The following is a 12,126-nucleotide window of genomic DNA, read 5'->3' as shown; positions in this document are numbered from 1 at the left end:
TTCACACTCAAACATATGCATTGGTCTTGGATAGTAGATGACCCCTATTGAAATTGGGCTCACTAGGTCAAAGTCACTGTCACAATAAGTGTGAAAATCATTTCCGATCAATAACTCGTCAACGAATTTACCGATTGGCTTGATACTTCACATGCGCATTGGTCTTAGACAGTAAATGACCCCGACTGAAATTGGGGTCACTAGGTCAAATGTCAAGGTCACTGTCACAATAAGTTTGAAAATCATTTCCCATCAATAACTCGTCTAGAAATTGACCGATTGGCTTGATACTTCACATGCGTATTGGTCTTGGACAGTAGATGACCCCTATTGAAATTGGGGTCACTAGGTCAAAGGTCAAGGTCACTGTCACAATAAGTGTGAAAATCGTTTCCGATCACCAACTCTTATACGAATTGACTGATGGCTTGGTACTTCACATTTACATTGGCCTTGGTCAGTAGATGATCCCTAATGAAATCGGGGTCACTCGGTCAAAGGTCAAGGTCACTGCCTGAATAAGTGTCAAAAACGTTTCTGATCAATACCTCGTCAACAAATTGACCAATTAGCTTGATACTTCCCATGGCCATTAGCATTGGACAGTAGATGACCCCTTTTAAATTGTGGTCACTAGGTCAAAGGTCAAGGTCACTGTCACAATAACTGTGAAAATCGTTTTCGATCAATCATTCGTCAACAAATTAACCGATTGGCTTGATACTTCACATGTGCATTGGCCTTGGACAATAGATGACCTCTATTGAAATTGGGGTCACTAGGTCAAAGCCCTGTTGGGGCATATGTCTCCGATCGCGGAACTCTTATAAACATTGAAAACGTAATTGCTCTGATTTTCGTTCAATTTTGTTTGATAGAAAAAATCCCATATTTTATTAGATGTAATGCGAAGGACTTACGCACAATCGAATCGTTGAACATATTAAAAAACAAGCTCAACCAAGTTTGATTAAAACACCATCGTATCTTTTTAAAGAAAAGTTTTATCAGAAAGGACCAAATCGAGTGCGCTTAATAAACACCTGTACGCAAAAAAACACATTATCAAATTTTCACTACATTAATGCGGAGATATTGCATATAATTACAACTTATGGTTCGTATGTCCATATTTTTACTTAATACGCATTCTGTTAATAAACAGTTTCTCCATTATAACTAGCGATGATAAGCTCGATATTCTGCAAAACATATTTAAACGAAATTGACAACATTTTTTTTCAAGATGTCATTTTAAGTTATTTGGAATCGACGAGTTTGAATCGGCATATACAAACAGTCTGTCACTTAAGAGCCAAATTTAAATATATGGAACCCAATCTTTACATAACCAAATACGCAGTTATTAAAAATGCGGATTCCAACGGTGAATCACAACTGTCCAGAATGCTTTTAAATATGCATTCAGTATTCTATTTCAACAAGTGTTACCTTTCAATAGTTTTATGTGTATATGTGTATGTGCGTGGGTGTTAGATATTGAAGATTCTATACAAGTTTATATTGAATAAAATCATAACTCGCATACATTGATTTCAGGTATGTCAATAATAATATTATGTCAAAGTGGTATATCACATCACTAGCATTGATTAACCCATTTATGCCCAGTGGACTCTCCCATCCTTCTAAATTGGACAAATTTATTTCCAAAATTAGGAGTGTCAAGTATATTTATTTCTATATTTAGAATATTTCATGAAGAAATTCATTTAAGCAAACAGCGCAGACCCAGATGAGACGCCGCATTATGCGGCGTCTCATCTGGGTCTACGCTGTTTGCAATGTCCTTTTTTCAGGACGCTAGGCATAAATGGGTTAAGGTCAATTATGGGATTTAAACGTCTAAATTAAGACTGCAAATCACTTACGCCATTACATTATTTTGCATTTTACTTGTAATGATATGCAGAATAAGCACGTCTCTTTTATTTTACTTGTGTAGAATACATTTGGATTTGACCGTTGCTGTATTGAATGCGATGCAATCATTGTCTTCTTGCAACTGTCAATGGTGCTGTCAGTAATTTCGTTGTGTAAGTGTGTACGTGCCTAAACATGTTAAATACCATGCACGAAACAGACAATTGCTTAATTACCCATCTTTGCTGGCCAGCGTTCAAATAACAAATCCCAAGTGAAAGAAAACATATATTGAAACGATTGAAAAGTTTTGGCCAACTCTTAACGTCACTTGTATTGAACTGATACAACTAAACATACTATTACATGCGAATACCATAAACCTGACCGTCTGTGAAAGTGTTTCAAAATGTGTTTGAAGAATAAATCATTGTTAAGGTATGCTGCAGTTGATTTGAGATTTATTAAACAAAATTTAAAAGTAGCGCATTGGACAAACAATCGGTTTCATTATGCATACAAGTAATTTAATAGATAAACATTTAAAACCTTAGTCTTTATTAGCAAAACGCTGCAATAATCACTAGTTAATTATTTCGTCATTTAGTTCTATATTAAAATGTAATGACATAGTATTCGGACTACAAACCCACCACGCATGTTTATTTATTTACACTATGTAGATGATATATGTTGGTTATTCTGTTAATTAGTTATTATTTATGAGCAAATACTGCGCATGACGAAAGTTACACTTCATAGAATTTTACATTAGTTTTGTATATTTACTGTTTCCTGTTTGTTTAAAAGCAAAAGCGATCGAAATTAAACGCATTATAAGTTGGCAATCATTATCTAATGGACGTTAATTTCATTTATATTACGGAATTTTGTTAAAGAAATTATAAAAATAATGTATATACTCGACATCGCTGCCGAGCGAGGATATCATCACTTAAAATGTAATTTACTGATTAAAAGGCATTTATTTAAACGATTAGATAAGCATTATAGACAATTTTGGTATATTTTCATTTCTTAATATACATTCAAACTAGTGTTTGACTCGAGAGCGTTTCTATAAACCTGAGGCTTACGATGCAATGGAGCTCAAATAAATAGGGTTAAACTAAACTATTGTTTTACATATAACGTTACACAGAACGCCTTACGCTGCATATCTTGTAAACTTTATATTTATCCTCTGTTTTGTACATATAAAGGTAAATTGGAATCCCAATTCGTTTGTCCGTTTCATCTTTAGTATGAAAATAAATCACATTGGTTGAAACTGAATCTATATGTATTGATCGTTGTACTGGTAAACAACCCCATGCTTAACTTTCCATGGTACAAGTACCCCGTCATTGCTATGTCAATACCACTCTCAGTGCGTTTAAAATCTAAAACAACTATAAACTGCTTGTTTATGTGATATTTAATGTTTTCAGGATTTTGTTTTCACATTAAAATATGAATTATTGGTGCCAATTTTGTGATTTGCATAATATTGTATATTAATCAGAAGCACACACTGATACAGTAAGGACATAAAATGGTTTACTAGTAATATTTTTCTGTTTTGTACCGGTCTGTGCCATACACAAGATACAGATTTATTACGTTCTTGAACTTTTAATGCGAAAGGAAGCATATTCTAAGTACCATTAAGGGCATAACTTTATGGTTGCGTTATAAACAAAGGGTATAAAATGAGCGTGCAGTGGGTGTCCACTATCTGTCGTGAAAAGCATTGACATTGTTCGCACATACCAGAAACCCGAAAAACCTCGCCTGCAAAAATGAAGGTCGCTATCGTTCTCGCTTTGCTGTGCGCCGTTGCTTTGGCAGGTTAGACGGTTTTATTTATAATAGCTAATGTGTTAGTTACATCTTGTTATTTGGATCGAAGTAATATGATATTTTGCGCTTTTTGATAAAATTTTCGTTGAATTACCGGTAGTGTAATATATTTTTTACCTAATATGCTAGTACGCTACCATCATTATCAAAATTTGTAAACTTTTCTTAAAATCAAGTATATTATAACACTGCAAACCATTTGTTGAACGGGAAGCTTTGATGATGGTTTTCGTGTTTTTAATGAGTAAAATGACAGCTTTTATGTTGAACATCAAAGTACAAACTTACAGCATTTTGAATAAAGAGGCAATTTAGCCAATCATTTAGTAAATATATCATTTTGTAATGTTTTCGGATTCATTACTGGTACATGAATGTCCAAACGTCGTAGATGCATATTGCATTTGATGATATTAAGGGGCCGTCCAACAGATTTCACGTTTTGGTAAATTGATAAAATTTAAAAAATGGTTGTTTCAGACTCGCAAATTTTGTTTAAGTAATGACATTTTTAAGGAAATAGTAAAACTGACCATTTACCATGCTTTAAATATCTATTATATGCATCTTTTGATGATTTTAAAACCTGAAAATTATAAACCGTCGTGCGACGCGAAACGATTGAATAATTTGGAAAGTTTCGTTGTTGTCCTTTTATTTTGGGATACTACAAGGATTGCTTATATAGGTAAAAAATACATCCGCTCTAAACATGAGCATGGATGGTCTAGTGGTCCCGGAGGGAGACTTTTTACTCCAGACTACAGGGGTCAGTGGTTCGAGCCCTGTTGAGGGTTACTTTTTTCCTTTTTTAAAATTGTATTCTTGGATTTTTTTACTGGATATTTTTAGTTCATATGTTTAAATTTATCAATATAAAGCATTTAATGACAAGCTTGAATACATGCCAAAATCTGTTGCACAACCCATTTAAAACTAAAATTCTCGACAGGACATCCTCGCGCTACTGCACATGAAAAATGCATCTACTATAATTATAAGTGTTACTCATTACGTCATTTCATCATAAAATAAAATAAAAGTATTAAATACAATTCAACTTGTTTATAGGATGCACTCTGATGTGCCAGAGTTAATTTGTACTGTGTGATTCGAAGCCCTAAAGTCTATTAGAAATGATTTATTAAACTCTGTAGTTTTCTGTTATCATGTCTCAGACATTAATAGTAAAGCTTCTGTCATGACACTAATTCACAGAGAAATACAAATGTAATTTGCGTGGTGCTCGACGTTCCTTTTATCGCCTGAAACCTTTAATGCTTAACATTGACCGTTCTAAGGCGGTTACCAAGTTTAAACGATTTATGATTTTAGTTATGCTGTCATACGTGTATAATTGTTCTCATTAGCATGTTCAAATGTTCATTTGCATTAAATAAAGTGCTTCGGGAGGGACGAGAGTTTTCCACCTGCTAATTCCCCATATTCCTGTATTTACGACCATTAGCAAGTTTTATTAATATCGTTTTAGAGGAGCCATGCCTGTGCCCTAAGATAATCAGCCCAGTGTGCGGACAACCCCTCGGAGAGGCAGTTGCCTGGTATGACAACGCTTGCCTGGCAACATGCGCGTGAGTTTTCAATTTATTTATTTTTTCTTTGTTGGAACCTAGTCCCATTCTACTACTTGATGGAATAAACTAACAAGTTCATAAAACGCGTGAAAATACATGTACACTTTATAACTTCACCGAAAGTGCATGAAAAAATATGCGACTATGTTCAAAATGAATGAAAAACTATTCATCCCATGTATGAATTTGTTTACAGTTTCACATTTCGTATACAAGTTTATATGGTATAACAGGAAAAAAACTGTGTCATCTGGATAAGAACAAACAGAGAAATGTCATTTTAAATTTTATTTTGACCATATTTTTTTATATAAATAACGCATCGTTTTCCCATGCCAGGATTGTTATTTTGCTCCCATATTGAGACGCGCCATGCGAATATGTGTCTTATAACATATGAGGCCAGCGTAGCTCAAGACCAGGGAGCGCAGACTGCTCAGGAATTACTCTGTCCGCTTAATAAACCATGAAACCGCGACTTTATAGCGGATTTCAAAAACAATTTACAGCAATTAAAATGCTATTGTGGAAATAGCGCATTCCACATTTACTTGTGCGACAACTTTTTGAAGTATTATTTCATATTCATAAATATAGCATACCGTTACATACATAAGCATTATTATTGAAAATCTGTTTGATATGGCAACAATGCCAATTACTCAATTAAAACGCTATCAGTGTCAGTATTAAAATACTCGTTGTTTAAATAGTAATATTCTTTGTGTATTTGGCCATTTCTATTAGATTTATTTATTCTTCGTGAAAGGAAATGTATAAAGGTTCACTACCCCTGATGATAGTTTGGCGCATGCATGATAGAGACTCCATATGGCACCAAACCTATTCCATTATACTGATTTATATTTGTAGCAAAGCGGTTGTCGTTGAAGACAGTCACTGCGGCCATCTGGAGAAACCTGGACATGGAATACCCCTTTTCTAGACTGACCACCTCCTACTTCACCACAATGCGGACAACACTATATACAATTCTATGATGGTTTTTCCACTCTGTCTTTTCATAAACAATGTATCGTTATTAACACAAATTGATTTTTTATTATAAATAACATCCTGCTAAGTTAACTTTATTTTGGCTCGTATAATAAATACTTTTTTCATTTGACGATGTTGTTGTTGGTTATTTAATGGTTTTTTGTTGGTCGCTATGTGCAAAAAACTTATCAAAACGCTTTTATATCACCAGTTGTTTTACATGATATCGAATAGGAGACATCAACTAAAATATATTACTCCGAACCAATAATTTTCGAACCGAATCCTAGTAAAAGGTACCCAGTTTAGTTCAACTCTTCATATCTTTACATTCATTTCTCAATGCCTACACAACGAGTGTCTTATATCAAAGAACACAATTCACAAATAACCTACCCACACCCACCCATACTCTCATTTAAATGAAAAAAATGAAACAAAATAAAATATACATGTGAAACAATACTTTCAGATAAATATCTTGCTTCGCAGTTTGCAAATAGCTGATCGACAACAAATTGATCAGATGTTCTTCGGATATGCCGAACCTACAATCCGTTAAATTAACCCATTTATGCCTAGTGGACTCTCCCATCCTTCTAAATCAATCTAATTGGATCAATTTATTTCCAAAATTAGGGATATCTAGTATATTTATTTCTTTATTTAGAATATTTCTTACAGAAATTCCTTTAAGCAAACAGCGCAGGCTCTTATTAGATGCGGCGTCTTATCTGGGTCTGCGCTGTTTGCCAAAGCCTTTATTTTCTAGACTCTATGCATAAATGGGTTAAATAAGCAAAAAATGTCCGATTGGTGCAATTTGGACCAGCATTATATATGTAAAAGCATCTTGTTGTTGTTTTTCGACGTAGCTGTCTAAACCAGGCTCACCTTAATTGACCTTTGCAAAGAGCAAATACAATTTTGGAGTGATTTCCCGCTCGTTGGCGCACAAAAAAAAATTGGAAAAAAAATTAACTAAGCAAAATAGAAAACGTTCTGTCGTGTCTTCAAACGTGTTAAATCATCATATGAAAACCTGGTTGACTATCTTTGTTGTTCAGTATAAAGTACACAATAAACACCATAGGGAAATCCCCACTATTTTTGTTGATTTATTCATACTGCAAGTGTGAGTCAACAGGAGTTTCTCTCCTGATAATGTTACTGAAGTTTCATAATTTCTATATATACCGTAACTGAATTTGCGTTTTTTTACTTAAGAGAATAGCGAGTATATATAATATTTATAAACATAATGCTTAAAAGATTAATATAAAACACTTGAATAGAAGTGCAGAAGATGTGGTACCAAAAATCAACGTAATCAGAGTTACATACACAATTACAAATTGACTGTGCTGCGTGAAAGGGGTTTGAATGCATGTGCGTAAAGTTTCGTCCCAGATTAGCCTGTTCAGTCCGCACAGGCTAATCAGGGACGACACTCTACGCTCGTATGGTATGTCTCATTTAAAGAAAAGCTATTCATAGCAAAGGTTTAGGCGGAAAGTGTCGTCTCTAATTAGCATGTGCGAACTGCATAGGCACAGATTTTTGATTCGGAACAATTACGATTAAACTTGTCGGTATTGGCTTAAACTTGCTCGCTATGATTTATGTTGAAATAAACACGTTTCTATGTTTGGTACCATTATAGTATTATAGAGTTAACATTCTTCGTTAATATTCCTGGATTGGGTAAATATTGAGAAAATATCAAGTTTGACATTCAAATCGTACATAACATCTGTGTAGTTCAGATTCCCTCGTTCGCGAACTTTATTAATCATTAACATTAAACACACATGTAGCCGTCAGATTTTCATGTTGGAATTAAACTATCACCTGCTTCACTTTAATTGATAAGGCATATTTGAATTGTTAAATATGTTAATATAAAATGTTATTTTCAACTGTATATGTTCAGTTCTCGCTTTTAAACTTCAAAACTTTGGACTTGTCGTAATATTTTACAAAACACACCTATGCCCTGGACACATTTTTCGCATACAATAAATTGTTTAAAAATAGCTAAAATCCATGTGTATCAGAAGTATTTCAGTACGTTTTTCAAACTACGCTCAGTGCGTTTTTTATAATTAAGATGTCAACCGACTCCCTTGCTTGCAGCGAATCGGTCAGCTTGCCAAAGCTATTTGTCAAGAAAACTATTTGTCAAGTGGCAACATCTTAATAGTTGTCCATTTATCAGTAGACTTAAAACATGCGTACAAGCTGGAAGGATGTTAACGTGCACTCTTAAACTAGGGGCAGTTTAATTCTGTTGCTCGTGTGTTTGTTGCATGTTTACTTCTTTCATTTAAAGGTGTTATTTTAAGACTGTATGTTCATGCATAACTAGTAAGGTACCATTAGAATTCATCAGGATTATATAACATCGATGTTATTTGGTTGTTATCCAAACAATCAAGGTGAAACGACAAATATTTAACCAAGTGTAAAGATTGGTTAAAGGAATTTATTCCCAGTGAATATATTTTGTTTAAAGCGCAACACATACTCTTACTAAGAATGGACGGGTTCATTCACTTAGACCCAATTTTTCCGACTAGAATGTTACGCCGTAGGTCTTTGCTGGACAACTTTGGGTCGATCTCCTCTCAACCATCGGCCCGACGGTCTCTGGCACCACATTCGACTTATTTATCGGAGAGGGATGAATTTACTAACGATTCTCGCCGAGATATTCCGATTAATTTGGATCTTGAACTGGAACAGACCAGTTCTCGCCAAATTCCGCGCATCATTCCAAGAAGCAGACACAGTTCGAATTCGACCTACCATTCGGAGAGTGATGACATAACTAACGATAGTCGCAGAGATTTTCCGATTAATGTGGATATTGAACTGGAAGAGACCAGTTCTCGCCGAATTCCACGAATCGTTTCAAGAAGCAGACAAAGTTCGAATTCGACCTACCTTTCGGAAAGTGATGACATTGCTAACGATAACCGACGAGATATACCTATTGATTTGGACATTGAACGGGAACAGACGAGTCCTCACCGAATTCCGCTCATCGTGCCAAGAAGCAGACGAACTACGTTCAATTATGGCCTAGTGTCACGCGACGCTCCTGTCAGTGTAGAACACATTTCCGGGAATGAGGTCAAGGACCTGATTGAAAACCCGCGTAATCTTCGCGTAGAAATTGAACCTAGAGATGTCCGAGAGACCCCGATCGTGTCCGAGAGAGCATCAATAACTGGCAGACCAGAGTTCAGAAGGCGTAAGGGAAGCGATGATGGTGAGGAGAAGGATTACAACCGTGGGGGACGAGATGATACTATTCGAACCAATGACGAAGAAGAAGTAGCTGGTAATCTATTAATGTATTATCGGTCTTATTATACTAACAACCAGCTTCTTTTAAACTTAAATAATTAAATCAAAAACATGGTAAATAACGTTTCTGTTCGTCCAGACATACGCTCGCAAAAAACTGAAAGCAAATATGCTAATTACAAAATGCCTCATTTGTAGCACATTAATTTCTTTGTAATTAACTGTGATAAAAAGATGCTGTGCAACCACTTCTCTACCACATTAGAACTGTCATGTGTTACTCGCACTAGTATGATTTGTGATAGCCCTGAGGCGTCAGGTGACTAATATAGCCAAATTTCATCTTTCATTTGTTGAGCAACACCTTTTATATTATTACTCCAAACACTGCATATTGGCAAGGCATAGTCGAAACGTTTCATTTCTAGAGTAACAAATACAAAGGTCATTGTCGGTACTTGAGAACCGACGTGAGTATTCTGACTAAATAAGCACTAATATTGATTGTGTTTCAAATATTAGTGTTCCCGTAAAAAATTATCAATAAAATAACAATAAATGTCGGTACATCAATCAAACCTCGAACTGAGTGGCTCACGACTCATGTTAACAAAGCTCCTGAGGAAAAACTTCAGGACTTGCCTTAAGTTTATTAAATTCTTTAAGTTTCTTGCTACTTCATGTAAACTTTTTTATATTAAAATGCCTTTAACAAGTAAATATTGCTTGAATGAGAACTTGTAAAAAATGCTTCAATGGGAAATCCTTTTGAAAACAGGAAACATTGCAATCTGATCTGAAATTCTCACTTCAGCTAAATTAAAGTTAATATTTCCTAAAGGATCTTTTTAAATAACGCCTTGGATTATAAGTCTGTGATGATTAGCGCTCGAAAACGGAAAAATAAACGTGTATGGGTCAACACCGACTTATGTGTGTGCCGATTCCGCGAAACCAGTCAATTAGACGAATCTGAAACCAACGTATAATGTCTAAAAAATTTGTTTGGAAAATGTAAAGCATAATGCCTGATCAGGGACCTATACAGGCCACTGGCCAGACAAGAAATAAGAAAAGTCCACATGTTTCAAGGATGTTTGTCTGGCTGATTCACCAAATGTCCCATTATAGTCCAAACTAATCAGGTAATGTGTGTGACAGATTCTTCACATGTTTTGCAGTGGTGTTATTTACACTATAATATAGACGCGACGACAATTGTTCCTGTTATGAATTTGAGTTCAATCTTTTGATTCATTTCAATTTATATTCATCTCAATAACTTAATTCGCTGTTTTATTCTGGAATCTGAAACAAAAAAGCTAATTTGCCAATCAATTATTTCGCGCGTATGTGTTTCTGTCCTGCAACAAAATATGATCTCGTAAAGTGCATAATACTTGTAATATTTGTACTTATTTTAACAGACGCCACATCTGAAGATGCGAAAGAAGACCTGAAAATTACCGATATCGACTACCATGTGACTGATAATGCGGTTGCGCACAAAACAGATAAGTTTCCACACGTTGCAAAGGGACAACTTGTTGTTCGTCGCGGACAGAAATTTGAAGTAACTGTCCAGCTCAATCGCAGTTTCGACATTTACAAGGACAAACTACTGCTTACGTTACAGACAGGTTTGTCGCTTCATTTTTGGTGATGGAAGTGGGAATACTAAGGTGTTAAATACAAAGCCAGTGCATCTCGAGACGACTGTGTAACGAGTTCGAGAATGTCCCATTGTGATTTGCGGCTTGCACTAATACAAAAATGTTCTTGACTTAGAATCATAGGTGAACATCATAAATACTCTGTTGTTATAATACAACTGTTTTATTATTGTTTTCATTAGGGCAAATGTACACATTTAATACTGCAAATGCAATGTGAAAACCTGGTAATATACATAGATTCTACCTGAATGTTATGGTTTTATATTTACCGGGTTATCTGAATGTTGGAGTGTATTTCACTATTTTTACCATTACTAAACCATATTTGTGTTGTTCTCTGTGCGTTTTAAGGAGCTTAAATAAAAATAAACTAAAACTGTTTTTTTTTCAGGTCAAAAGTCACAACCCGGTAAAGGTAACAAAGTAAATTTGACGGTTCCCGACAGAACATTTACTTCGCGCTGGAGAACAGAAATCATGTCCAATCAGGGAACAATCCTGAAAATAGCAATAACTCCGGATGTCAGTTGCATTGTGGGGGAATGGAAAATGGCGGCTTATTTGGCGAAAGCTAGGCCAGACGAACCTATCGTCCACTCCAGCCAAAATATCGCCAACATGACACTGTTCATACTCTTCAACTCATGGTCCAAGGGTTTGTTTATTTTTATTATATTGTTTTTGTTATTAATATACTTTCTTTATTTAGTCTCTGAAAAAAAAACTCATTTAAAAAAAGTAAAAAAAATAGTAAAAAAAAACAACAACAGGCATTTATTACATTCATATCGGAAAAG

At 35.0% G+C, this 12,126-nt stretch overlaps 1 long non-coding RNA gene across 1 annotated transcript; it reads left to right on the top strand.

The window, feature by feature from the left end:
* Window positions 1–3,594: 3,594 nt before the first annotated feature.
* On the top strand, window positions 3,595–6,471 carry LOC127845656 (uncharacterized). The gene is made up of 3 exons (XR_008033307.1): window positions 3,595–3,735; window positions 5,240–5,339; window positions 6,216–6,471. It is a non-coding gene; the product is annotated as an uncharacterized LOC127845656 (long non-coding RNA).
* The last annotated feature ends 5,655 nt before the right edge of the window (window positions 6,472–12,126 follow it).

The sequence above is a fragment of the Dreissena polymorpha genome, chromosome 9 (assembly GCF_020536995.1).
Source record: "Dreissena polymorpha isolate Duluth1 chromosome 9, UMN_Dpol_1.0, whole genome shotgun sequence".
NCBI classification, from domain to species: Eukaryota; Metazoa; Mollusca; class Bivalvia; order Myida; family Dreissenidae; genus Dreissena; species Dreissena polymorpha.
The sequence above is the reverse complement of the archived record's forward strand: the minus strand, read 5'-3'. Positions and strand labels throughout refer to the sequence as shown.